Source organism: Periplaneta americana, chromosome 10, assembly GCF_040183065.1.
Source record: "Periplaneta americana isolate PAMFEO1 chromosome 10, P.americana_PAMFEO1_priV1, whole genome shotgun sequence".
Classification (NCBI taxonomy): Eukaryota; Metazoa; Arthropoda; class Insecta; order Blattodea; family Blattidae; genus Periplaneta; species Periplaneta americana.
Window position 1 is genome coordinate 67,295,773 of NC_091126.1, and position 25,747 is coordinate 67,321,519.

General features: G+C 36.1%; 1 protein-coding gene across 8 annotated transcripts in view; it reads left to right on the top strand.

The window, feature by feature from the left end:
• The first annotated feature begins 4,881 nt into the window (after positions 1-4,881).
• The window catches only part of Slmap (Sarcolemma associated protein), a 215,630-nt gene continuing 194,764 nt past the window's right edge, over positions 4,882-25,747 (top strand). For 5 of the 8 annotated variants that reach the window (XR_011334357.1, XR_011334358.1, XM_069837661.1 and 2 more), the window contains exon 1: positions 4,929-5,312. The gene's annotated coding sequence lies outside the window, so the exon portion shown is untranslated. Of the gene's footprint in view, positions 5,313-25,747 lie in introns of all 8 variants that reach the window. The other 3 variants (XM_069837662.1, XM_069837660.1, XM_069837663.1) reach the window with 2 other exon arrangements.

Below are 25,747 nucleotides of genomic sequence, written 5' to 3' on the forward strand. Positions count from 1 at the left end.
GTGAGATGTACATACTAGTAAGGAACAGTGGCGGCTCGTGGGTATTGAATTCAGGGGGGGCTGCATACAAAAATAAACCATGCAACTTACCTTATTTAAAGATTAGTTTCATGCTCCTTGTTTTGTAGGTTGCAAACTTTTGAATCATCTTATTAAAATCAGATATGTCGTTTAACATAGCCTTTACAATGAAAAACATAGTTAATGCGGTCAGTCTCGCTTCTCTCATCGTATTTCTAAGATAGGATTTCACTCTTTTCAAACACGAAAAGCAATGTTGTGGTTCGGAAATTGTCATTGGTATGGTGATAGCTATGCGTAGTAGTTTCACAACTTCTGAAAATGAGGCCTGCAAGTTCTCAGATAGAAGAAACTGCAAGAACTTGACTGCATCACTGATATTTCTGAATTCTTGTCTCTGATACAACACAGCGAGTTACGTTTTTAGGTTGTCTTTATCGAACATTAGAAAAAGCTTCACACATACAGTTAGATCATTTTCAGGAAATGAGCTCTTGTAGCATTCAAATTTTTCTTCACACAGAAGAGAAGATAATATCAGATGATCTATGAATGGAATCGGGTGTTAGCTTGTGTGATAATGAGGTCACACAATTCCTTGGCTGCCGCAACCCTTGTCTGAATCCCTTCGACTTTACGATGCTTTTTAGGGCTTTCATTTTCACAGATCTCGCTGCTCAACTGTGCACTGTTCCATATTGTCTGTATGGCATTAACAAAGCTTGATATGCAGAATCGGCCTCGGTGGCATAGTCTGTTGCGGGTTCGATCCTGGCACAGGTCGATGGCATTTAAGTGTGTTTAAATGAGACAGGCTCATGTCAGTAGATTTACTGGCATTTAAAAGAATCCTGCAAGACAAAATTACGGCACTGGTGACGCTGATATAACCCCCTGCAGTTGCGAGTGTGTTAAATAAACCATCATTTATTTTTTTTATATGCAGATTTGGACCTTAGAAATATCTAATTGGCGACGTTGTAGTTGGTTGTATAATATATCTACATGATACATCAATAAATGAAAAAAATGAGCCAGAAATTGAATTCAGGACCTTCAAGAGCACGCACCAGGGCGCTTGCCTCATTTATTGTGATGTTAGATGTTCCAGATTCCATTATGGTTTGAAAACATTCTAGCAATGACTCCTTCTCATGAACAACATTTACTGTTCTTATTTTAAAACTCCATCTTGTTGCCCCAGCTGATGGAATTGTCTTTGAAACACATTAATCTAATACAGACTGTATGGAGATCGAGAGAAGAAAACAGGAATACTGGATAAATGAGTAAAAAATATGCGAGTCTTTGTATTTTGTTTAGCGGCTCTTTCCATTATGAGATTCAACTGATGGGCACTTAATTTCACATTTCTCCTGAATTGTTAAGGTACTGAACTGAATAGACTGTAAATATTGTACAGAATTAAACATTGTTGCACTTGTTATACCCACATTAAAGAAAACGTAGGCTATTTAAAACTGCGCGCTACTGACAAGTTGCTGCAAATTTTGCAGCACCTGGGAACTCTGGATTCATGGCCAGGGGCAGCAGGGGGAGGGGTAAAACTAACGTGCAAAGCATCCGAGACGGGACTGGCAGCTCCAGGGGAGGAAGTGGCTTCACCCATAGTCCTTGTCTCTGACTTTGCTCTGGCAACACCAGGGGAGGAAGTGACTTCACTAACGATTGCGTGCATGTCAATGAGAGCGAAATTTTAAAAAATTCGAGCCGCTAAATAGAGACTGTATCATAAATGTATTTCACAACATAAAACGATACAAGAGTCACAAATGTCTGGGGGTGCTGCAGCTCCGCAGCCCCTCTTCAAAAGCCGCCCCTGGTAAGGAAACACGTGGTTTTGTTTGCAGCAATAAATACTTTCAACATAAAGCTCCTTTGATACCTCTCTTACCTCTATATACTAACGCAATGTTGTAGCACCCTGCACTTGTTACCAATTACCAATATAACATGTGAAAATTCAGAACGAATTACCAGCACTAAGGAAATGGTCCGTGTCCCTAGTATTGCACCCTGGACATCTCAAATCTTACATTGGTAACAAGTGGGAGAGTTACAAGAGTTTAGAATATACATGTAAGAAACGATTTTTGTTGAAAGTATTTGTGGCTGCAAACTAAAACAACCACATGTTTATCACTATATACAATCTCACAACCAATAAAGCAAAAGAAAATTATGCCTTCTTTGTGTAGCTTTACTGGAAAATTACCATTTATGGGACAGGAAATGGAGTTTTTTGTCTGGAACAAAATTGGCTAGAACATGGTGTTTACTGCTCATCTTTCCGTATTGAGGTTAAAGTAATTTTAGCCAGTCACTAATTATAGCTGATGCGAAACCGTCAAAAGTGCTTAGTGTGTGAATCAACAAATTTCATTAAGAATTAATATTGCCATGGTAGCAGACACTATAAAGGCAAGTAGTGAAAATTGGAAATTCCTTAATATGACTTGTAGAAAATGACATTAGGTTTGTTTCTGTGTACAAGTAATCTTCACACATCACACACAGTGAATTGGAGACACCCAAAAACAAAGAACACACAAAAACCTCCAAATTCCTTACAAAGTCAGAAATATTAAATTGTAGTTCTATACTCATAACTAGGGAACGAATTTCTAGGTGCTAAAAAGAGAGATTTAGGACTTTATAAAATCCAATTTAGGCCTTTTAGGGGTTTACCTAAAATTAACAATATTAATAATATCAATTTTAGTAAATATTCCACTTCAGGTGGAATTATGTGCAAAGAACTGGTGCTGACAATGAGTGCTTCTGAACTGAAGAGTCAGATTCTATTAGTGTGAGACTGACTGTTGATTGGTCAGTTTCATTTTGCATAACTTCGATGCATTGACGCAAAAACTGATTTGTAAACTCTTGCCTAACTTGAACAACCTACCAACCATTTTGTGCTACAGTGGAATTTTCCAAACAAACTACGGTTCCAGGAAATAGGTAAAAATCTTCTTCTCTCTCACTTCTAAAACCAATATGAAATGTTTGTCATAGTTAACTATATTCATAATTTATATTTGGCACAGCTTACACTTTATATTTGTATTCTTATAGACAACATGCAATATATTATTCTGGTATTTATTCTTGTTATTTAAGATACTCTCGTGAATATTTATTATTTGAACTTAACAGACCAATGTTTGTAAGCATTTTTCTCTCTCTCTTTTTTTTTTTTTTTTTTTTTTACGTTTAAATAGTATTTTTATAGTTATTTTTATTTTATATTTTTGCATTTTTAGTACTGGTATTTCTTTTAAATATACACAAAATACAAAAAAGCTCTTTTCAGGCACAAACATAGATTACAGATATTTGTAGGAGTTTATGATGAATTTAATCATTTTAGGTCCTATAGAATTTTAATACAGTGAGCCTGTGTATTGGTACATGATTACATGAATAACATGTCTAGATTCTAGAACATAGCAAACAAATTAGGTATGGAACTAGAAATCCGTCCCTTACTCATAAACTATAGGCTATAGCTTAGTGCGTGCTTATGTTTAATTTAAAACTCTTTTAATTTGAACAAGAAGTACAAATGAATTTGGTAAATCGGTAGAAAACTTACAACTGCACGGAACTGCATACATTGTATTCTTCACCTGACATAATTAGGAACATTAAATCCAGACGTTTGAGATGGGCAGGGCATGTAGCATGTATTGGCGATCCAGAAATCCATATAGAGTGTCACTTGGGAGACCGGAGGGAAAAAGACCTTTGGGGAGACCGAGACATGATGGGAGGATAATATTAAAATAGATTTGAGGGAGCTGGGATATGATAGAGAGTGGATTAATTTTGCACAGGATAGGGACCGATGGCGGGCTTATGTGAGGGCAGCAATGAACCTTCGGGTTCCTTAAAAGGCATTTATAAGTAAGTCGGTAGAAAACGTTGGTCAATATTATGGACATCATCGAGGATCAGTGACATGTTAGGTTTGGTTTGTTCAGGCTTTTGGCATGTCTTGCATATACATTGTTGGTAGACATACCAAAAGCCTGAACAAACCAAACCTAACCTGCCACTGATCATAGATGATGTCCACCATACTGACCAACGTTTTCTACCGAATTACCACAGTCTAGTATATACAGTCACGAAGCTTGAGTTGTTGAGGGTACTAGGAACAATAGACTGTGCCGGTACTATTTCCCCCATTGTCTGTGATGAGGCGATAGTAGCGATCGTAGTGGTTAGCAAGTATCTATGGATGCATATTCCCTACGTATTGACTTTCGTGACGGTATATACTAGACTGTGCTACTACTCTGGCTCAGTTAGTGTTGCCAACAGTAAGATTTGAACAGTACATTTACGGGGTTTACGCCCTTATCCGTACGAAGCTTGGTTCGAGCATTAAACCGTACGTCTTAAATACGGTCCTGGGAAATTACAAATTAGTAAAAGAATGATTTTTACAATTATTGTTCAATTTGCAATAATCTGTTCTCTTCTGACCATCCCTCACTCCTTGCAAATCTCTTCTTCCATTCTCACAAGTATGAGCTGCTATTGACATTGTAAATTGTAACGTGTTACGAGAAATTTAGCCACAAGTTTATCTGTAATTGCGATTCTCTTAGTTGTGTGTTTTCATGAACATTTAAATGGTTTCATTTGGCTGTCTCAAAGTAAATAAAATGCGTATAAGTTTTGATTGTAACAATTTTTGACTTCACTTTTGTGTTAAACTTTGATAATGTTTCTATTATTAGATACATTCTACAATACTGTAGTAAATTTTAGTGAAAATTAGCACTATACGGTTTTGCGATAAGAAATACGGTTCATTTTCCACAGCGCGGAGTTTTCTCGCTTTCGAAGATTGGTTACAGTGGCTCAGTATAACCTTGGCCATGCCCAGACAAAATGGCTGACTTGTAGCAATATATTCCGTTTGTTATATGAAAATTGTGCAGCTTATCTTGTGTAAAGTGTAAGTAAATACAAAACTGTGTGTGATTATGGAATTGGATTTTCTTTTTACGCTGCTATTTATAGCGGCATCATTAGGTATCGCATTATGTTGATTATAAACGTTTTGCATCTCTTGTGTCAAGAAGAATTGTATTTTATTATGTGGCACATATTGGGATTATTAAGTTGTATTTGGTAGAATCCGTGTTTATTATGTGTCATATTTACACAAGTTACGTAAAGAGCCGTTATCGGACTTCAGAGTTGAGAACACTTCACATAAGGGGACTTTATTATTTGTGTTCCCACATAAACAGGTAGAGTATGATGCACATATAATTCTTATTTTATGTATTATTTGAATATTTTTCGTCGTTTTGAAGTTGTATGAAGTGCTCATTTGTTGATGATAAGCAATAATTAGATTAATTTATGAAAATATAGGCTAGCCCAATTATTTTGGAGGGTGATAGTTTTTAATGATCATTGATATCAGTTTGTTGGTATGTAATGAAATCTTTCACAGTTCGGAGTAGGCTACAAATAGAAAAAATAATCCGTGACAATTGGTTCGAAACGTTGCAGTGTCTAGTATGTACAAATTAGCGTAATGTAAATAAAGGCTAAATTTCAGAACACGGATTCCTTCCTTTCCCTCTAACTTCAAAATTCCAACCTTGTGCACACAGAAGAAATTATTGGCACTGAAAAGTGCTTTTTCGTAAGCATAATGATGCGCATTCGACAAACGCAGACATATCTGCTCTCTTTAGTATTTTAAAATATAATTGTCAGTGAGGAATCCGTATACTAAAATTTTCCTCTTGCATTTCAGACTTGTTTGCAGTTGTGATAGGGCTAGGAATGATTTTTCAACAATTATGAATTATCATTTTACGAAACACGAATTCATCAAAGTATGACAAAGATAATAAGTATAAGTTAGTATTTAATTTCTTCTTGAAACATGTCATCATTTTAGAAAACTGAAGTAGATTGGTCACATTTATAATTTAAGTCTCAGTAATTTTATAACTATATTATTTTATGTGGTTATATGTTGTGTTACAAATTTGACTTTTGTTGTTACTGTATTTCGAAATAGGCTTCCAGAGTTTTCTTCTGCCCTAGCATCGTCATTGAATATGGAGAAAATATAATTACTTTGTGTGTAATTATTAATATATATATATGTATATATATATATATATATATATATATATATATATTTATTTATTTGTTTTTTGCTTAATTTGATTCTTAGGAATTTCAAGTTCGGTACCAAATAACGTTTTGAGCATTTAAGTTAAATTACTCCTTTTGATAATTTTTTTTAATTTTGCAACCTAAATCGTGCTTTTAGAAATACTGAGTCTGCTTTTAAACCAATTACAAATCATATCATAAGATGTTTTATAGTGACACTGAAACTGTGCCTTCGATTTTGTTAATTCTATAGTAGGCCTAATAGGTCTTTATTTATCGACAGTGTTTAATAAGGAATATTGACAATAAATAGCCTAGTACTGACCCTACGTTTTTGAGAAATGATGTTAATTTTTATTTATATATGAATCGTGACATTAATGTGCTAGACAACAGGCATTGGCCAGTAATGGCCTAGCACACTTGATATACTAATAATACAATAATATAAATTAAAATAATTGTTTATAATGGTAATAATAGCTAACAAATTTGAAATAGGCCTAAGTAATAAATTAATATTATGATAATCGATGGATACAAATAAAAATAAAAACCATCTTAAATGAAGAATTTTTTTCTAATCGTGATAATTGTACCATAAGAATACTAGAAATGTTAAAATTAATGATAATTTTACAAGAATAAATAAATGGTATGTCATTGCCAAGTCTATACCTACTTTGAAAGGATCGAATTCGCAGCCATGCATGTTGGAACTTTTAATGTGTCTGGAGACTGGTGAAAAAAAATATCAATTTCTGTTACAGAAAAGTTTGGGAGCTCCCATATCTTTTGTCGGAATATATAAGCGAATACACTATGCAAGGAGTCGCAGGATATATCACCTTTGAGGATGTTGCAAAGAATAGATAATAGAGCTCATGGCGTCTAGGATATAGGCTTCAACAGTTGAATATCTAACATTCTAAATGTGCTAAGTGTCAATTTTTCAAATTTAATTTATTCTATCTAAGGGAGGAACATCCATATGAGAATATCATACTAAATTTTGTCTTTGTCATATCTCAACTGTGACTCATTCATGCACCAAAAGACAGTGTTGTAGGTATCTCGACATGCACTTCACAGCGTGTTTTTCATCAGTATCTCAGAAAGTTTTTTTTGGCACTTAGCACATTTAGAATGTTAGGTTATCAATTAAAGTATTTGCTTTTTCTCTCATAAATATAGCTACGCGGAATGGACAGAAATCTGAATGAATATAAAAATATAAAATTTCTTTGTATGCAGTAGTTTGTAATGAATATTCGAGTATCGATCACACCAATATATAGCAGAGCATTAAAAGAGAATCAGGCGTGGAAAAAGAATACATTATTATTATTAGCCGTATTATTCCCAGCGTTTTGAATGCGTAATTGTAAATGTGATCAACATGATTATGAAAATACAGTTTACTATCAATGAATATTCCCAGATCTTTTACATAATCAGTTCTGTTTATTAGAATATTATTTAGATAATTAAATTTCAGTGAAGAAGTTTTTTAGAAAAGGTTATTACATTAATTTTGGAGACGTTAATTTTCATACTATAATAATAATAATAATAATAATAATAATAATAATAATAATAATAATAATAATAATAATAATACAGTAGAACTCCAATTATCCAAACTAATAGGGGGTAGTAATTATCCGGATATACAGGAATCCAGACAATTGGGTCGGAGATGAAAAGAGTCTAGAAACAACTGTTGTAAGCTACTCTATGTATTAAAAGTGCAAAATGATTATAGGTCTACAGCTTATAATGAACGAAGTTAGACATATTCAAACGAAATAGTATTTTAAACGGATTAAAATTATAAGAACTCTTCATATCCCATACAGAACAGAACTTTACTTATGTATGATAGTACAATATATGGAATAAAAAACCTAAACATATGCAACTTTCTTGAATAAACAATTTCAAACTGTCCTGAAATGTGATCCGGATATTTGGAGTTCAGATATTTGTGGAAATATCTTGGACGGGAAAGAGCCAAGCGCTGCTCATCTAATAAGGAAGAGTTTAAGAGGGTTCTTGGATGTGTGATCTGCAATTTCCCCTGAAACGACGAGAAATTTAGTTCATTCAATGCCGAGACATCTGGAAGCTGTCATCCATGCTAATGACTTGCATTCAGGATACTGAAAATACATTACAGAGACATGTTATATGCATGAGTGTAATGTGGCAATTCTTTTTTGAAAACAGAAAATAGATTTTCTTTTGTAAATAATTATTTTTTTGTTATTGTTGTAATTTCTGTGAAAGATTTTTAGTTTTACATTATATTAAGGAATAAAAATTTTATTTTCTTAAACTTGCCCTTCATACAGATCTTACAGGGAAAACATTGAGTGTGCCAATACTTTTTGTTGCCAGTGTATAATATGGAACAAAAAAAAAGATTATCTAAATTTGCTAATTCGGTAGGAAACTTTGGTCAGTACTATGACAGACATAATCGAGGATCAGTGTCATGTTAGGTTCTGTTTGTTGAGGTTTTTGTTATGCCTTACTTATACGTTTTTTGGTAGACATACCAAAAAACCTGAATAGGCTAATTCAAACCTAATCTGTCAAAGATTCTCGATGTCTGCCAGACCAAAGTTTTGTACCGAATTGCCCAAAAGTTCTATTACAAGTATTTGCTTCTTATTAATTTGTAGACTATCTGGACTATACAGGGAGTGATTAACTGGTTTTATTGGTGCTGAAAAAATACTTTTTATTGTTAGACATCAGACTATTATTAACGTAATTCTGCTAGGGTTGCCAACTAGCCATTATTTCGTTGGTCCAACTGGACATTTTGGCGGGTATCTATAAGGCTGGTGGCCAGTATCTATCAACACCTTCTCGGAACTATTTGTGGCCGGTAATTTTATCATATGTGCGTGAAAATTTGTAATAAGAGCTTTTATCAAGTAGTATGCTAAATGGGATTTTTCTCTATGTTGTGGGGCATATTAACTTTAAACTCAGAGCAGCTAAAAATGCAAGCATTTTCAATTATTATTCAGCCTTAAAACTTCTGGTCCTACACCAAAATTGAAAGAAATTTTAAGTGTCTGACAGAAACTAGAGCTTCAACTAGAACAGGGCTGGGCATCGGGAGCGGAACCAGTTACTAAATGGGGACGCTTAATATTCATCCGTCACTGAATCAACGCTGTGCGGTGTTTGGCGGGAAAGAAAGGGGATGAAGAGAAATCATATGACTCACCGTGAGAGAGTAGAATCTGCTCTTGCTGCCCAGCCCTAAACTAGATGAAGATACACTCTGATGAACTGTGCTTGAAATGGCTTCTTCTTTTGTGAAAGATGAACATTTTATATATGTTGGAAAACGATGTACAGTAAATATTTTCAGGATAGGGTGTTCCAGAAAAATCTCCACAAATAAGAATAGTAGTTAAGCATGTTTGCTAATCCTGAAAGCAGTGCTTTTTTGGAGCATATATTCAGTAGTCTATGAATATCTTATGGGATGATGAGAGGAATCGTTAAAGCGTGGAAATAGTAATAACTGAACTTTGTATCAGGAAAAAGCCCTAATTTAGTTGAGCAAAATTTTATCGTTTTATATCAGAATATGAAGTTCCAAGTACAAATTTTTAAAAAGTGAGTTTGGAACACTCATGCTGGAGTGCAACAAAGTAGTTTGAGAGTTTAGAATTTTATCATGTGTAGTTTTTATAACAAGTTTTACCATAAATTGTGATTGGGGATTAGAGCAAATTGGAATTACAGAAAGAAAAAAAAGTTAAATACATATTATAAAGTTGATTTGAAATGTTTTTTTGAAACATTAAAGTATAAGTTTATTAAATGTCAATGTTTGGCCTATTCCAGCAAAAAGTCATCCACACCTCAAAAATTAAACTAACGAATAAAAAATAAGTAACTTTTGAAATATATACTTCATACATAAGTTTAATTTAATTTTGAGTACTGTTGTTTTCATTTTTAATTTCAGACCTTTTAAAGGCATTCAATTTATGTGTTATTTACGTCTGAAGATAGTCAAATAATACACTATTTTCCGTATGACATCAGCCTTAATATTATTTAAAAAGATACAAATTTTGAAATTGTATGCTATGAAAGAACAAATCTTCGCCGATAAAATTGTATAGATTATTTTGATTAATTGCAACATTTACACATTCTAGCAGGGCCATAAATTTTCCCGTGCATGCCATGTAATTACGAAACAACAACAAAAGTTTTTATTTGAAGAAAATCCTTTAGTCAATATGTTTGAAAATTTGTATGCAAAACTAACTTTTAAGAGCTTTTAACTGGTCATAATCATTACATGGAAAATAATTCGGTTTCCTAGGGGCGGGCCATTATTGCCGTGACGTAATTACAGTACCACTCTGGGATTCTTAATTGCGTTAATATTATATTTTCGAAGCAAATGAACGTACTTTATGTATGATGAAAGAGTAATGGAACAGAGAAAAATTCTCTCCGGCACTGGGATTTGAACCCGGGTTTTCAGCTCTACGTGCTGATGCTTTATCCACTAAGCCACACCGGATACCCATCCTGGTGCTGGACAGAATCGTCTCAGTTTAAGTTCCAACTCTTGGCTGCCGTCTGCACTACGTCATAGATGTTTATGAATGTAGGACCGAAGTCCACATATGTGCTGAGGTGCACTCGTTATGAGTGACTAGTTGGCTGGGATCCGACGGAATAAGCGCCGCCTTAAATCACGAAGTGATTTACGCATATCATATATATTATTTTAATGTACCGAAGTACATATGATATTTCCATGCAGATATTCTGCGTCATCATACGATGAAAGAGTAATGGAACAGAGAAAAATTCTCTCCGGCACCGGGATTTGAACCCGGGTTTTCAGCTCTACGTGCTGATGCTTTATCCACTAAGCCACACCGGATTTAAGACGGCGCTTATTCCGTCGGATCCCAGCCAACTAGTCACTCATAACGAGTGCACCTCAGCACATATGTGACTTCGGTCGTACGTTCATAGACATCTATGACGTAGTGTAGAGGGCGGCCACTAGAGGGAACCCAAGAGTTGGAACTTAAACTGAGACGATTCTGTCCAGCACCGAGATGGGTATCCGGTGCGGCTTAGTGGATAAAGCTTCAGCATGTAGAGCTGAAAACCCTGGTTCAAATCCCGGTGCCAGAGAGAATTTTTCTGTGTTCCATTACTTTTCATCGTATGATGACGCAGAATATCTGCATGGAAATGTCATATGTACTTCGGTACATTAAAATAATGTACTTTATGTAGGAATACACTATGTGATCAAAAGTATCCGGACACGTGTTTTTATCATAAAAGGCGACACAGTAGTCTACAGACAGCTGTCAGCAGACAGCGCGAGACAGCATAATGAGGTGGTCTGAGGAACTCACGGACTTTCAACGTGGTCAGGTGATTATGTGGTACTTGTGTAAGAAGACGAGATTTTCACTCTTAAGCATCCCTAGATCCACTGCTAGTGATGTTGTATTGAAGTGGAAACTTGAAGGGATATGTACAACCCAAAAGCATGCGTGCCGATCACCCATGACTTCCAGAGACCGTCGAGTGTTGAAGAGAGTCATACAGCGTAATCGTCAATCATCCACCGCCACCATGACACAGAAATTCCGAACTGTATCAGGATCTTCTTCAAGCACCATGAATGTTCGGCGCGAGGTGCGTAAACTCGGTTCCCATGGCCGAGCAGTTGCCCATATCCATACATCACACGGCAAATGTCAAATGCCACCTCGCATGGTGTAAGGAGCGTCGAAACTGGACCCTAGAAGAGTGGAAAATCGTTGTGTGGAGTGATAAATCACGGTATATAATGTGGCGATCCGATGGTAGGATATGGGTGGCGAATGCCTGGTGAATTGAATTGAAAGAGGAGAAGTGGGAGGAGAAATTTAAAAGGTACGCAAAACGCGTCCTTGCAAAGGATTCGGGGCTGAAACAAACTGAATATGTGAGCTCTGAGCTTGTTGGCCACTTGTCTCACTCCGGATTACGCTGCTCCACTGAAGGAGCTCTAAAAAATGTTGAAGGGGAAAAGCCGAAATTGGACGTAACTTCTTAGGTACCACATACGCGAGGGGAAGGAAATGTGATTAAAGTGATCACGGGACAGAACGAGGAAGAAATAGCTGGTGTAAGTCTGCACATTGAAAGGAACTTTGTCATTTCGTAGTGTAGGTGGAGTTGAGAAGACTCGTTTCTTTGCTGTTCTGATGGCAGGAGTAAGCTTGCACATTGAAAGGAGCTTTGCCATTTTGCAGTGCAAGTGGAGTCGAGAAGACTCGGTCGTCTGTTGTTCGATGACAAGGTAGGTGAAGGCCGTCAGAAAAGACGTCGCGAATTCTAAATCTGCAAATTGATAGGTTCTCTGCTCTTTCGCAATGCGACTAAACGAAAGACCTCGCTCATGTAACTGGTATTTTATAGATTCTGAACAAGGGCATTTACGTCGTTTTGTTAGAATTTGGAGAACTTTATAGGGAAAGGCATATACTGTAGGTCCGTGGCCCATTTCTCTTAGGGCTCATCCCGACATTTGTCTTAACGCCTTAGGAAAACCACGGAAATACCTTAGGCAGGATGAGTTGTCTCAATACAAGAGACTAGCCAATTGGCTTTTAGGTAGGGGGTCCATTGAATTATGACTTGAATCTTGTTCAATCGTCTCAAAATAGAGACCAGCCAATTGGCTCTGTGGTGACAATTGGGATGAGATAGGCGAGAGGGCAGAGATGTATAATGATCATGGAGATGTGAGTGCAGGTCCATGGCCCATTTCTTTTAGGGCTCATCTCGATATTTGTATTAGCGCCTTAGGAAAACCACGGAAAAACCTTAGGCAGGATGAATGCCTGGTGATCGACATCTACCAGCCTTTATAGTGTCGACTGTGAAATTCGGGGGTGGTGGAGTTACAGTGTTGTCATGTTTCTCCTGGAGGGGGCTTGGCCTCGTTGTTTTACCTGGTAATGTCACAGCACAAGCTTACGTTAACATTTTAACCATTTTCATGTTGCCTCTGTCGAAGTCGAGTTCGGGGATGACCATTGTGTCTTTCAACTCAACCGAGCACCAGTCCATACTGTAGGGCTTGTCGGGGAGTGGTTTGACGACAATGTCGCACTAATGGACTGACCTGCGCAGAGTCCTGATTTGTATCCGATAGAACAGTGATTGCCAAAAGCTGTGTCGCGACACATGCCCCTGCCTCCACTCAAGCGTAACCATGGCATCATACCCCCAACCCTCTGTTTACAGCCTTCACTTCGATATAAGTAAAGAGATTTATCAGCAGCGGACGTACACATGTAATGTGACAAATGTGTAGGATAATATGTTTCGATATATTTTCCAAAACAGAAAACAAATAATATGTAAAAACTTAATTTTAAGGAGCATGGGAGGAACAGTATTTCTTTTGTGCAGATGACAAAAATATGAGATACCGGTATTTAATTTGTTGTAAAATTTTAAATGAAGTATAAAAGAACAATGCACGTTGTCATTATTCTTCTTGTTACAAAGCGTACCACGTCCTTACCTGTAAATTGAATATTTCATTAATAAAGAAACAATAAAAATTATCGGCTTCTATGTCTTAATCGAGGTAAAATACTTCGTTTTTTTTTTCGGCGTGTGTAGTGTAATTTGAATATTTCATTAATAAACAAATAATAAAAATTATCGGCGTTTTTCAAATATCTGCTGGTGTAAAGTACACGTTCTTTTTATGGTAAATAAAAATATATTTCATTTTATTAGTAATACAAAAATATTGAAGAGGAAGATAAAAGTTAACACAGAAAAAGTGTGTGTAGTTAATAAGTAGAAGAATATTATATTACTTTTGCAGTCCGTCTCTGCATTGCCATTCATTACATTACCTGAGGAGATACCCACTTCAACCCCCTCCCTGCGATAGTGGTATGCGGGTTGCATTTCTATTACGTCACAATTTCGTGGTGTTTGGCAACCACTGCGATAGAACATCTCTGGGATGTTTTGGAATGCCAACATCGTGCTATAGACCACACCGATCCACATCAATAACTCTTCTCATTTTGGCGCTCATGGAAGAATGGGCTTCCATTCCCCAGGAAACCTTTCGCCACCTGATTGAGAGTATGGCTGCGAGAATGAAGGCTCTCATGAAGGCTAAGGTTGGGCCAACACCGTATTGACTGCGAGTGTTCCCAATGGAGGGCTGCCCAAAATTGTACTTCATTTTGAGGTGGGTGTCCGGATATTTTTGGCCACATATTGTATATACGACGGAATAATACTATAATGCAATATTTTTCATTCCTTTATTCTTACGATAAATGAGGAATATTTAAATTTAAAGAAGCAACTAGGGGAGAGTCCGGTAGTATCGGACATTGGGTAATATCGGACAGTGAGTTTCTTTCATCTACCGCACGATGATAATACCTGATTGACATGGTTACGTTTCTGTGATGTCGCATAGAGAAACATAACCACGTCATTCAGGTACTACCATATGGTGGTAGATGAAAGAAACGCACTGTCCGACACTACCCGATGTCCGATACTACCCGACTCTCCCATATATGCAAATAGTAACTGTTTACGACATAAGATTTAGAGCTTCTTTCCATTCAGTGTTCATAATCTTTCATAAACATATCACCATAGTGATAGAGAGTTAAAAGAAACATTGATTTATACTTAGAACAGAACAAGGAATGATGAAAATAGGGGTCTTAATCTAGATCTTACAGAGTCAGCTTGTAGTGTCAGTCGCGTATAGAGACGCACGGTTCGTGAATAATTAGGTGTTTGTCATTGTGTTGCCGATTGTCCTTATTTAGACGTACACAGGTGTTTTTATACGGACATAGAGAACGGATCTTACTCCAGCAGAACATGCTAGAAAAGAAAAAGATAAAAATTAAATGAAAAAAACAATGCGAAAGGCAAAAGAAAAGAAAAAAATGAGGTCTAGCGATTTGATGTGACACCGTGAGAAAATAAAATAGTACATGAAAAAAATATCGTGAACTTAAAAATTAAAGTACGAAAGAGTGAAGCAGTACCATCTTCAAGTGCTAAAGTAACTGAAGCGATATGTCATCTGCATGTAAGTGCAAACACTAGAAAAAGCAGTGAAACATGTTTCGAAGGTGTTGCCTTCGAGTTCTCGGAAACAGTAATAAGTTGTTTCGATATTAACCCAGCGGTTGTGGGTGCACATATTACACATTCTTCGTGAGTACGAAACCCAGTGGAAAACAGACCACACTTCCTGCAGAAAAAATTAAATCAATTCCTCCAGTGAGGTGATATAAGCTGACAGGCACCTCGCGCTAAAGTCTTCATCTCCATTAAGGATATTTCAGAAAAAAAATCAGAAAAGATTGACGTCCATCACTATGTAGAAGGCATATGAAATCTTTAAGGCAGAACATTCTATGTGTGTGATAGGCCATTCGTCTTTCTGTGCTTTGGGGCCAAACTGCATCTACCTGAGAAGCAAGACACCCAGAAATGTGTATTTGTGCCGACATCATCAACATTTTAGAATATTAATAGATGCATTAAATAAGCGAGATCGCAATATCCCAATTAAATTTTCCGAATTGACAAAAGTTTTAGCATATGACTGGCACTTGTTAAATTTGTTCCAAGAGTATTGACAAATTTTTACCACCAGAAGAAATTGCAGGTGATGAAGTTGATAACTGTGCTTGGAAGATATGCTGGAAAAAGAAGCCATAACATATTACACGTGCCTTATAAATGATTGTGAATGTGACGGCTATAATGTGAGCAGCTTTAAGAAATATGACAGTGAGGCACTGTTTAGTGAGCTCCCCCGAAAAAGACGAATATTTTCTGCAGACTAATGAAATCATAAAAAAATTACTAGTTCCACGTTTCGTTCGTAATAAGCGGCAGTTTGATGTATCGATATCAGAAGTGGAGTAATACAAAGTATACATTCTGCAAACAGATTGATGAGCTAAAAGACTTTGTTATTATTATTATTATTATTATTATTATTGCATTATTTCAGTACATAAAACAATGTCATAAAGCAACCACGTGTTATGCTAATGGAGTGCTAATTGTTTCGTTTGGAAGTGAGAAAGGGTATTCAATACAGAAATTTTCAATTTGTATCAAAGCATTCCCTTAACTTTCATTGACATAATAGGCTAAAGAATATTGCAGTCAGAAAAAAATAATTCGCAGATCTTTTAATCTATGTAATATCATGCAAAGTAAAATGTCGGCGTAGTGTAATTACGTCACTGCAGATTGGAAATTTTATAACACAAAATGTGTGTTGCAACACAAAACAAACTGTGCGCCGTAAAGTCACGCTACCCGCAAGCGAAGAACAAAATCAACCGTAAATATCAGTGCTATATTTCTTGTTATTTTGTTGTCATGCAGGCTGCATAAATTGCACCTTACATTTTTCCCCCGCCTCTGTTTTATAACGGCATTAAAACGTAATTGATTTAGAGAAATCAAATTGTTACAATTTTATCGTAATAATTTATTCCTTTTCATTTAGTATTAATTTCATTTGAATATATAATTTATTTTTGTGTAGGCCTATATTACGAAACATAATGAAAATGTATACAAATATAATTACGTCACGCTTGGAATTGGCCTTTTATGAAGTTGATTGTAAACAATTAGAAAAAAAATACTTGAAACATTGTGTTAAATCTCTTTTTATCTATCTCACACTTCTGTTATTAGCTTTAATAATTGTAGCTGCAATCATGTACTGGTACCATAACCGGTAATTGATTACAAAATTCCCAACTGTTATAAAAAGAAATTGGATATACAGATTTACATTCTTGCAGTTATCTTCTATTTGTCTTTTTCTTTTGAAAAAATTTGTGATCTTGGTTGGGAATTAAATATTATAGAAAACGAAGGTATTGGTTTAATAGCTATATAGAATTATACCATGGGAATAACACTAAGCAGGGAATTTGGACCATAGGAAAATGTTTGAGGGCAAAACTAAGGGGGAACGCATGTACAGTCCCAGAAAGGAGACTGTGCATGATCAGACATACAACGAAACATCACTAATTTTATTACCTCAACTAGTTGTTGTTTTGTGAACCAGATTGTTCGTCCTCTGATCGTGCACACTGCCTCCTTTCTGGGACTTAGTCTATAAAGTATTTGTGCGACAAAACTTTTTTCTAAGATTGTACATACATGCATAATTTTTGTCTGCTACTTTTTATACTGAGTGACCAGGTTGTAAACAGGCCAATATGCGGCTACCTGGACCTCAGGTGAGCTACTTGTTGACTTTGGTTATGTAGAGTGATTGCTAGCAGTGATATGTGACACAGTATGTGTATTCAGTGCACCACAAACTCTTAATATAAAATACTACTAAACATAAGTAGTTAAACTTTACTCAGTCATCCATATTGAGAAAGAAAGTGCTGAAACTGCCTTCTTGTTCTAAATATTTGTCTCATCTGTTTAAGAAAATGGCACATCACTCATTGCACTTCCCGTTGAGAAATGGAAGCGATGTTTTGCCAGGTTAATTTTGCACACTTGACTTTTACAGTTTTTCAGAGAAAAGTTTAGGTTTAGGTTGGAGAGTGAAGAGAGCCATACATTCTTACTCATAATTCTATCCTCGAATATTTTATGAAGTTTGTCTATAGAATAGTAAGCTGTATGTTCTGTTCCAGAATTCTGTTGGAGAAGGAGCGTGCTTTTGCCTTTTTCCAATAGGATTCTTCATATTACATACAGCTGACTATTCTGTGGATGAACTTCACAGGGTAGGTTACTCAAGGATAGAATTATCAATAAAATGTGTGGTCCTCTCGATGCCTCCGACCTAATCCCTTGGGACTTCCGTCTCTGGGGAATCCTAAAAGACAAAGTGCACACAAATAATCCATTTATTCTGAGAGAAAGGGATGAGGGGGCTGATGAGGGTCTCGGCTACCAGAGTGGTGTAAGACCTCCCCGAATAAAAAAGTTCAGTAATTTGATCTTGTGAAAGAAATTTTAGAGCATCTGAACATAATTATTATGAGTCAGTTATTTAAGAGTTTCAAGCACAAATGTACATAAAAATATGGCTGAATAATATCTTTTTAACAATAAATAAAATTGTGATGGCTGAACACAAAATAAATATACTCTTGTCAATGTGACTGAAAGTAATAAAATGAAAATAATACGAATAGGTAAAGTAAAGTATCCTCTTTAGATACAATGAAGACAGTTGGGGTCTTTACCTCAGCACTAGAATAAGTTGGTGTGGTCGGCACCACCTTTTACCCCCAGGTAAGACCCAGTACTCAATTTGATACCAGGGTAGTCGTATCGGGTCCCGTGGCTACACTTCATGGTCGTATTGCTCCCTGGTTTGAAATGTTGTTCTTACCTGAGCGGTCGTATCGGCTCCTGGTATAGAGCGGTATTCTTCCCTGAACGGTCATATCGGCTCCCGGATGTGGAGCGGTATTCTTCCCTGAACGGTCGTATCGGCTCCCGGGTGTGGAGCGGTATTCTTCCCTGAACGTCTCTTGTGTTGTGTGCTGTGATTACTACCAACAGTTTTGAATCGATTCGATGTTTATGTGATGTCAGCCTGAATATCGATGTTTAGGTGTGTCAGAACTCTCATTTTGTGTTGTGATTGCTACCAACTCTTTTAAATCGATTCGATGTTTATGTGACGTCAGCCTGAATATCGATATTTAGGTGTTGCCAGAAAGATTTCATAAATATAAACTACCGGTAGTCTCTCATTTTGTGTTGTGATTACTACCAGCTTAAACACCAATCTTGTGTTCTGTGTTGTGATTCTTCTGCCATGTTCTGTCGTGGAGTTTATGTAGGCTACAGCAAGGAATATAAAGAATTGACGATAGCAAATTTTAAATTCAGCTTCCGTAAAGCTGGTGGAAGTGTACTAAGCGAAGTTGTAAAGCATTCGTGAAATTGGTGGGCAAGATTATTGTGGAAGAAAACCTAATTCACAACCCTGAAAAGGAAGACAGATTAGTTCGGCAAAAAATGAGCAATTCCCTGAAAAGAAAGGCGGAACAAGTAATCACTGAACGGCCAGCAAAAATTGTAAGGCGCGAAGTAAAGGAGAGAGAGGGAACATGGAGGTTCTGGCTGCGCACAATGCATACAGAATACGAAAAAAATTTAAATACTGCTAAGTTAAGAAAAATTGTTAAGTTACCTAAAACTTTGAAGCAGTTGCATGAAAGTGTTCCTGAATATAAATTAACGTCTATTGGAGAAGATGTAATTTTCTATAACGACTAAGTAAATAACATACTCATTTTTACGTGAGTAAAAACCAAAAGTTGTCCGAACCAGTTTTATCATAATTATACTGGGTGTTCATTTCAAAGTGTGTCATGACGTCACTGTTGTTGGGTCACAGATTTGAAGCGAGTTTCACCTTATATGTTAGAGAAGTTGCCTATTATTTAAGGCGTTCTTCAATCTGAACTTGAGAACGTGCACGGTATAACTTGAACGTCGTAGCAACAGATGGCGGTCTGTACGGTCTGTGTGCTACCATAACCTCTTTCGAACTGTGTTTTGCGCCGGCAAGTCGTACGCAGGGTATTTGTTATCATCGGTTGCGTACGGTAACATTCCACAACACAAATCAAATGTTCCGTGTCCATGTTGACCGTCGAAGTTAATGTCAACAAATACGTAAGTAATCGTCTTAACCCTCTCCCCATATCCCGACAGTACGTATTTCCAAATAGTTCACATTCCTGCCACTGCCGGCGTTACCGTACGTATCGGTACGTACTCTTCAGAATGAACGCCGTACTTGCTAGGCAACTTCTCTGCCTCTTAGGTTATACACCTCTGCGGAAGTGTAGGAAGATTGAATTCTCTAGGCTCATCGGCTAGCCACATGACGGCATACAGCGAGCCATGACACATTTTGAACTGAACACCCAGTATTTTATGTATTTATAAAAGTTAGACACTTATGTTCCTCTGATCTTGAGCCTGCTTCCAGACAAAAAAATCCAGAGCGACAAGATGGATGAATTTTTTTGACTATATGTATATAATTACATGAATGAATCTTACTTCCATCGGTAAATGTGAGCTAATTTGGTAATATAGGAGACCGGACTACAAACTGCTGCGAGTTTCATGCGAAATTCAATCAGGAATTTAATGCTGCCCATCCTAATATATATTATCATTTCATGGAAATATTGAAGAAAATTCAAGAATACACATACATAAAGCTTCCAAGCAATATAGACAGAAGAAAATCAAAGAAACGAAACATAGCACATGCAATTGTTGAGGCAATCATGATTGACTTCCAACAAGGAAAGATCACTAGACTGCAGTACATGAAAGAAGTAAGCTACAAATTTTCAAATCAATGTTTATAACATGGCTGAAACATACTTTATGTTAACATAATGTTTATAATTTAGACGAAATATTCTTGCGTTAAATAATTTCATGGGAAAAATTTTTCCCGTGGCCGGGTATCGATCCCGGGACCTCTGGCTGAACGCACCAGCGCTCTGCTTCACAGGAAGCTTTACCTGAATGCTAGATTTGCGTTCTTGCGTTAGTTCAGCATTTTTAACCATGCCAGTATTTTAATCCTAAGCATGTTAAACGCGAAGCAGGAGCCGATACGACCAGTTCTCAGTGTTGAAATGGGCGCCGAAACAACCGACCTTTGATGTTAAAGCGGGAGCCAAAATGCCCAGCCCCAATCAACAGGCAAAAGTCAGAATAGATTATTGGGAGCCGAAACGACATCACCCTTTGATACGGGACTGAGTGGACCTCGGGGCTTTTATGGAAGTTTGCCAACGAGAAAATCCCTTCACCACCCGGGGAAAAAGTTGGTAAATTTTTAAAATGAAATCTATACATGTAAAGAGTGAAAAATAGGAACTGTGTGAGAGTTTCAAATTCAATTGGAAACATCAAAATAAAAATAAAACTTTGAAACTATGTATTTTTTGGAAACAGCTCTAATAGCTACTAGTAAATCTATTTATCGACAGTAATCTCACTAGAGGTTTTGATTTATCTAGACAAAATCAAAATTTGAGTGGGATTTAATTGACTATTACACGATTAGAAGAAAGTATATAAAGATTAGAAGAAATAAAGTGCTCTAATACAATAAAATATTAACTGACACTGAAATTCTATTTCACTAATTTTAGCTTCATCCTAACTTTTGAACGGAGCTGCTACTTCAAGAATTTCAAGTTTGAAATGTTGGCAAACAAAGAAACAAATGGCAGGAAGATGATTTTTTAGTAGGTCATTTTACGACGCTGTATCAACATCTCAGGTTATTTAGCGTCTGAATGAAGTGAAGGTGATAATGCCAGTGAAATGAGTCCGGGGTCCAATACCGATAGTTACCCAGCATTTGCTCATATTGGGTTGAGGGAAAACCCCGGAAAAAACCTCAACCAGGTAACTTGCCCCGACCGGGATTCGAACCTGGTTTCGCGACCAGACGCGCTAGCCGTTACTCCACAGGTGTGGACTGTAGGAAGGTGATAAAAATAGGAGAAATTATATAGAGATTAGAAGAAATAAAGTACTCTAATACAATAAAATATTAACTGACTTATTGAAATTCTATTTCACTAATGTTAGGCCTACCTTCACCAAAATGTTTGAACGGAGCCTCCATTTTCAGTCGACTATCTATGTGGGAAACAAATTACGATCGCAAACCATGTTTTATAGTATCGTAAAGAATTTGCAGTTTGCAAGGTTGGCAAACAAAGAAACAAATGCTTGGATAGTGATAAAAACAAACAAATGCTAGGGAAGCGATGAAATTGTGCGATAAGCAGCCATGATTAGTTGAAAGACGTCCTTTCGTACCGTTTTATTGGTCAAAATTAGTATGACGTAGTAAAAGTGTAATAGTCAGAAAATATACATAGAATCCTCTTGCTTTAAAAAAATGTTTCTAAAGCTCTCTCTTCCAAGTCTAGTCTCTTTATCTCTTGTACAAAATAACTGCTGAGTAAGAGATTGATGATTAAGTGTTCTTAATAGTAATTTACAGGCACTTTCATCACAGATTATTTACTTTTTTATATACATCAACCTAAAGAGTTAATATTGTAGAAAACAAAAAGCCACATAGTTTCATCATCTTTTTTTTTTCTTTTGGTGAGTGAATGTTTTGACTGCTTATATTTAGTAATATTTTAGATTAATAGTTCGTGGTGAGCCGAAATTGCCAATAATGTACAACATATCACCCGTAGAAAGCTATCTCCTCATTAACTGTAGTCTCTGAGAGCCAGATAACAGCACAGGAATTTCTATAATATAGAATATAGAATCTATACAATCTTTTCACCCAATATTATTGGACACGTGATGTGATAATCTTTCCAGGCACTCATTCTGATTCGTACAATTTTTCATTTCAACCCATTACCCTTCTCTCTTTTGTGCACCTGTACTTTAGATACATGGTCATATCTGCATGTTCTGATGTAAATTTCCAAACCATTATCACAGTTTTTGATTAGAGAGCTATAAGATGTGGTGGTGTAGTACAGGTGAGGTCATTTCGAGAATGGTAAAAAAATTATTGGTGTAACACTGTGCCAGTTAACGATGAACTTTCTTTGTGTTGGAGTAGTACTTTATGTTTACCATTGATATTTAAAATCGGAACTGTAATCTGAGGTATGTTAGAGATCATTAAATAGTAATGTTCTGAAATTATACCGAATACTTCGTGGCATTGCATATCAATCGTTCAATATGGAAAGAGCCCAACTTCAAGATACGAACATTTCCAGGGAAAGGATTTTTTATTTTACTCTGATAGTTTGCGTGATTGATACATGATGTACGCGATACTGCGTCTAAGAAATCTGCGGTGTCATCTTCAGGCACGAAATATTATTAGTATAACCTATGACTACAGTGTTCGTGCGTTCATTTAGGTCATTTGGACGCAGAAATATTTGTTTCAGGTAGGGTTGAACCTTTTTCAGCCAGGAATATATGTGGCATAGGTGTGTGGGATAACGGCAGAATGAGTGAAATCGGAAATACAGTATGTGTATTTTGTGCATTTTTCATTAAGGGTAGACAGTGGTGTATTTCTATAAAAAAAATGCCTAGGCTCTGGCATTTCAAAGCATAAGCTACTGAACCATTGTTTGAACAGAAGTAGTTGGTAGCATATTGCCATATACAGGGTGTCTCATAATTCATATTACAAACTTTTAGGGGTTGTAGAGGGGACTAAGTAGATAAAGCTTCGATTGGGAACCAATGTCCGGAAATGTATCGTTTCGATGCAAAATAAGTTTGAAGATCGAATCGATTTCACATCTCCCACTTCACTAGAGACAAAGAGCTCTTGTCAGTGAACCATCCTGTACTGCTCAATGACTGAATCACAACTGATGTGAAAGCCGACTCAGTAGAACTGATTGTAAACAGAAGACACACGATATCAGGGGACTGCATAAGTCGCCCTCAGCCCATTTTGTTTGCGTGCCGAGAAGCGGGAGATTTTAAATCGAATCGATCTTCAAACTTATTTTGCATCGAAACGATACATTTCCGGACTTGGGTTCCTAATCAAAACTTTATCTACTTAGTCCCCTTTTCAAACCCTAGAAGTTTGTAATAGGAATTATGAGACACTCTATAGAAAACAAAATTGGAGCAACTTTCTGGTAGAGGTTATTATGTCTAAAGAACAGATTTCACTATGAGATTTTCTAAATATGAATAACATATGACTTTTTATAAATCCAAAATTTGACGATAATATGAAAATCAGAAATGTGGCCTGGAGCCATCCAGCCTCGAAAAATAGTACCTTGGCACCTCCACGCCCGAATTACACCCTTAGGAATAAACTTCTAGTATCATGGACTAATATACAAGAAAAAAAAAATGAAATTGAAATAATCTGGATTTGGGTCGTTTCCATGTTGAATTATTAATGTGTATTCTTTCGTTTTACAGCCAGGCATTTCTAAGAAATGAATTCTCTACGCAAAAAGTTTGCTCCAATGAGTAAATTATATATAGAAAATTTTCTGGTTGGTATTGAAGTAAAAATAAAATTGCTTTAACATAATTCGAATCCGTAAATGTAGGTCAAGGATTCCGGTTATTTATACATATGCACAATTAAAAACCTAAATTTATTTATTTTTTTTATTTTTTGTCATATTTTTAATTCTAATACATCAAATTGCCTTGAGGTTGTGTATTACTTTAAGAACAAATGTTATACTGTATCTGAATATCGCAAGCATAATTGCAGTGTCTGGACTAATACATATAATGTTTGTGAGTGCAGTAATTTTGACAATAGTGTACCTAAATTCTTAAGATTCTGAGAAACATAGCATTTTGTAGATATTGATTTCAGTACCTATTAAATGATTTCAATTTATGTTCATTGCTATTGTGTGAGCAGATAGTAGTGCCATTGCCAATTAAGTTTATTGGTACGTGATAAGAAAAAAAATACTAAAATGTATTAAGACGCCATTTACAGTATACCTCACACTTATAAATAGAACCTGAAATTGGAATCTTAATCATCTACAAAATAGTCCATAAAACGTGGAATGCAAGTATGTTGGGGTAAATCAACATAAGAGCTGGCGCACAGTTCGTGAAATTTAAAGAAACTCTCCCCCCCCCCAAACGTACTGCATAGTGTGTGCTACATTTTTAATGTTTTGATATTGGACATGTTTCTTGATTCTTTGTACCTTTGAATTAACTGAACATACTTGAAAAGTTCTCTCGTTTTGGAATTTTTTTTATACAAGAAGTTTCGAATTAGGGCATTTTAAAATTTAAAATCGCCAAAAAAGAATCATAGGATATTTTTAAAAGGACATATCTATGTTATATTCCAAAGAGAGAGAGAGAGAGAGAGATTTTAAGAACAGTGATACGACTACCAAGATTAAAGTGACAGAAAATGGTGAAAATATATATGCAGAATTTTATCTCATTTTGTTTTAAATGACACTCTACTCTCAATGAAAATCGTATCGTAAGTTCCTTCGGGTGAGAGCGCAGTTCACTACCGTAAACCTCCGTGCGCCGCTTTAGTTAACCCCATAATCCAAGGCGCTGATTTGGACTACCTCCACAGCATGCTTCGAATCTCCGTAGTGAATTTTTTGTTTTGTCCTTCCTTTCATATTTTACAACTCCTTTTAATGTAATATAATCAAATAATTTTGTTTATGTTAATTCATGTTACTTACAGATAATTACAAAATTGGTGAAAATTTGTGGTTATAATTCCAGAAAATCAGGGTATATTTTGTCATCAGAATTATGATTTTCCTTCTTGTTTGCAATTACTACGTTTAGGCCCTGATGATCACGGATTTAGATCAGTATAATAATCATATTCCCTGTAGCACAACTTGCAAATTAATTATTGCCAATTATTTAACCGTCA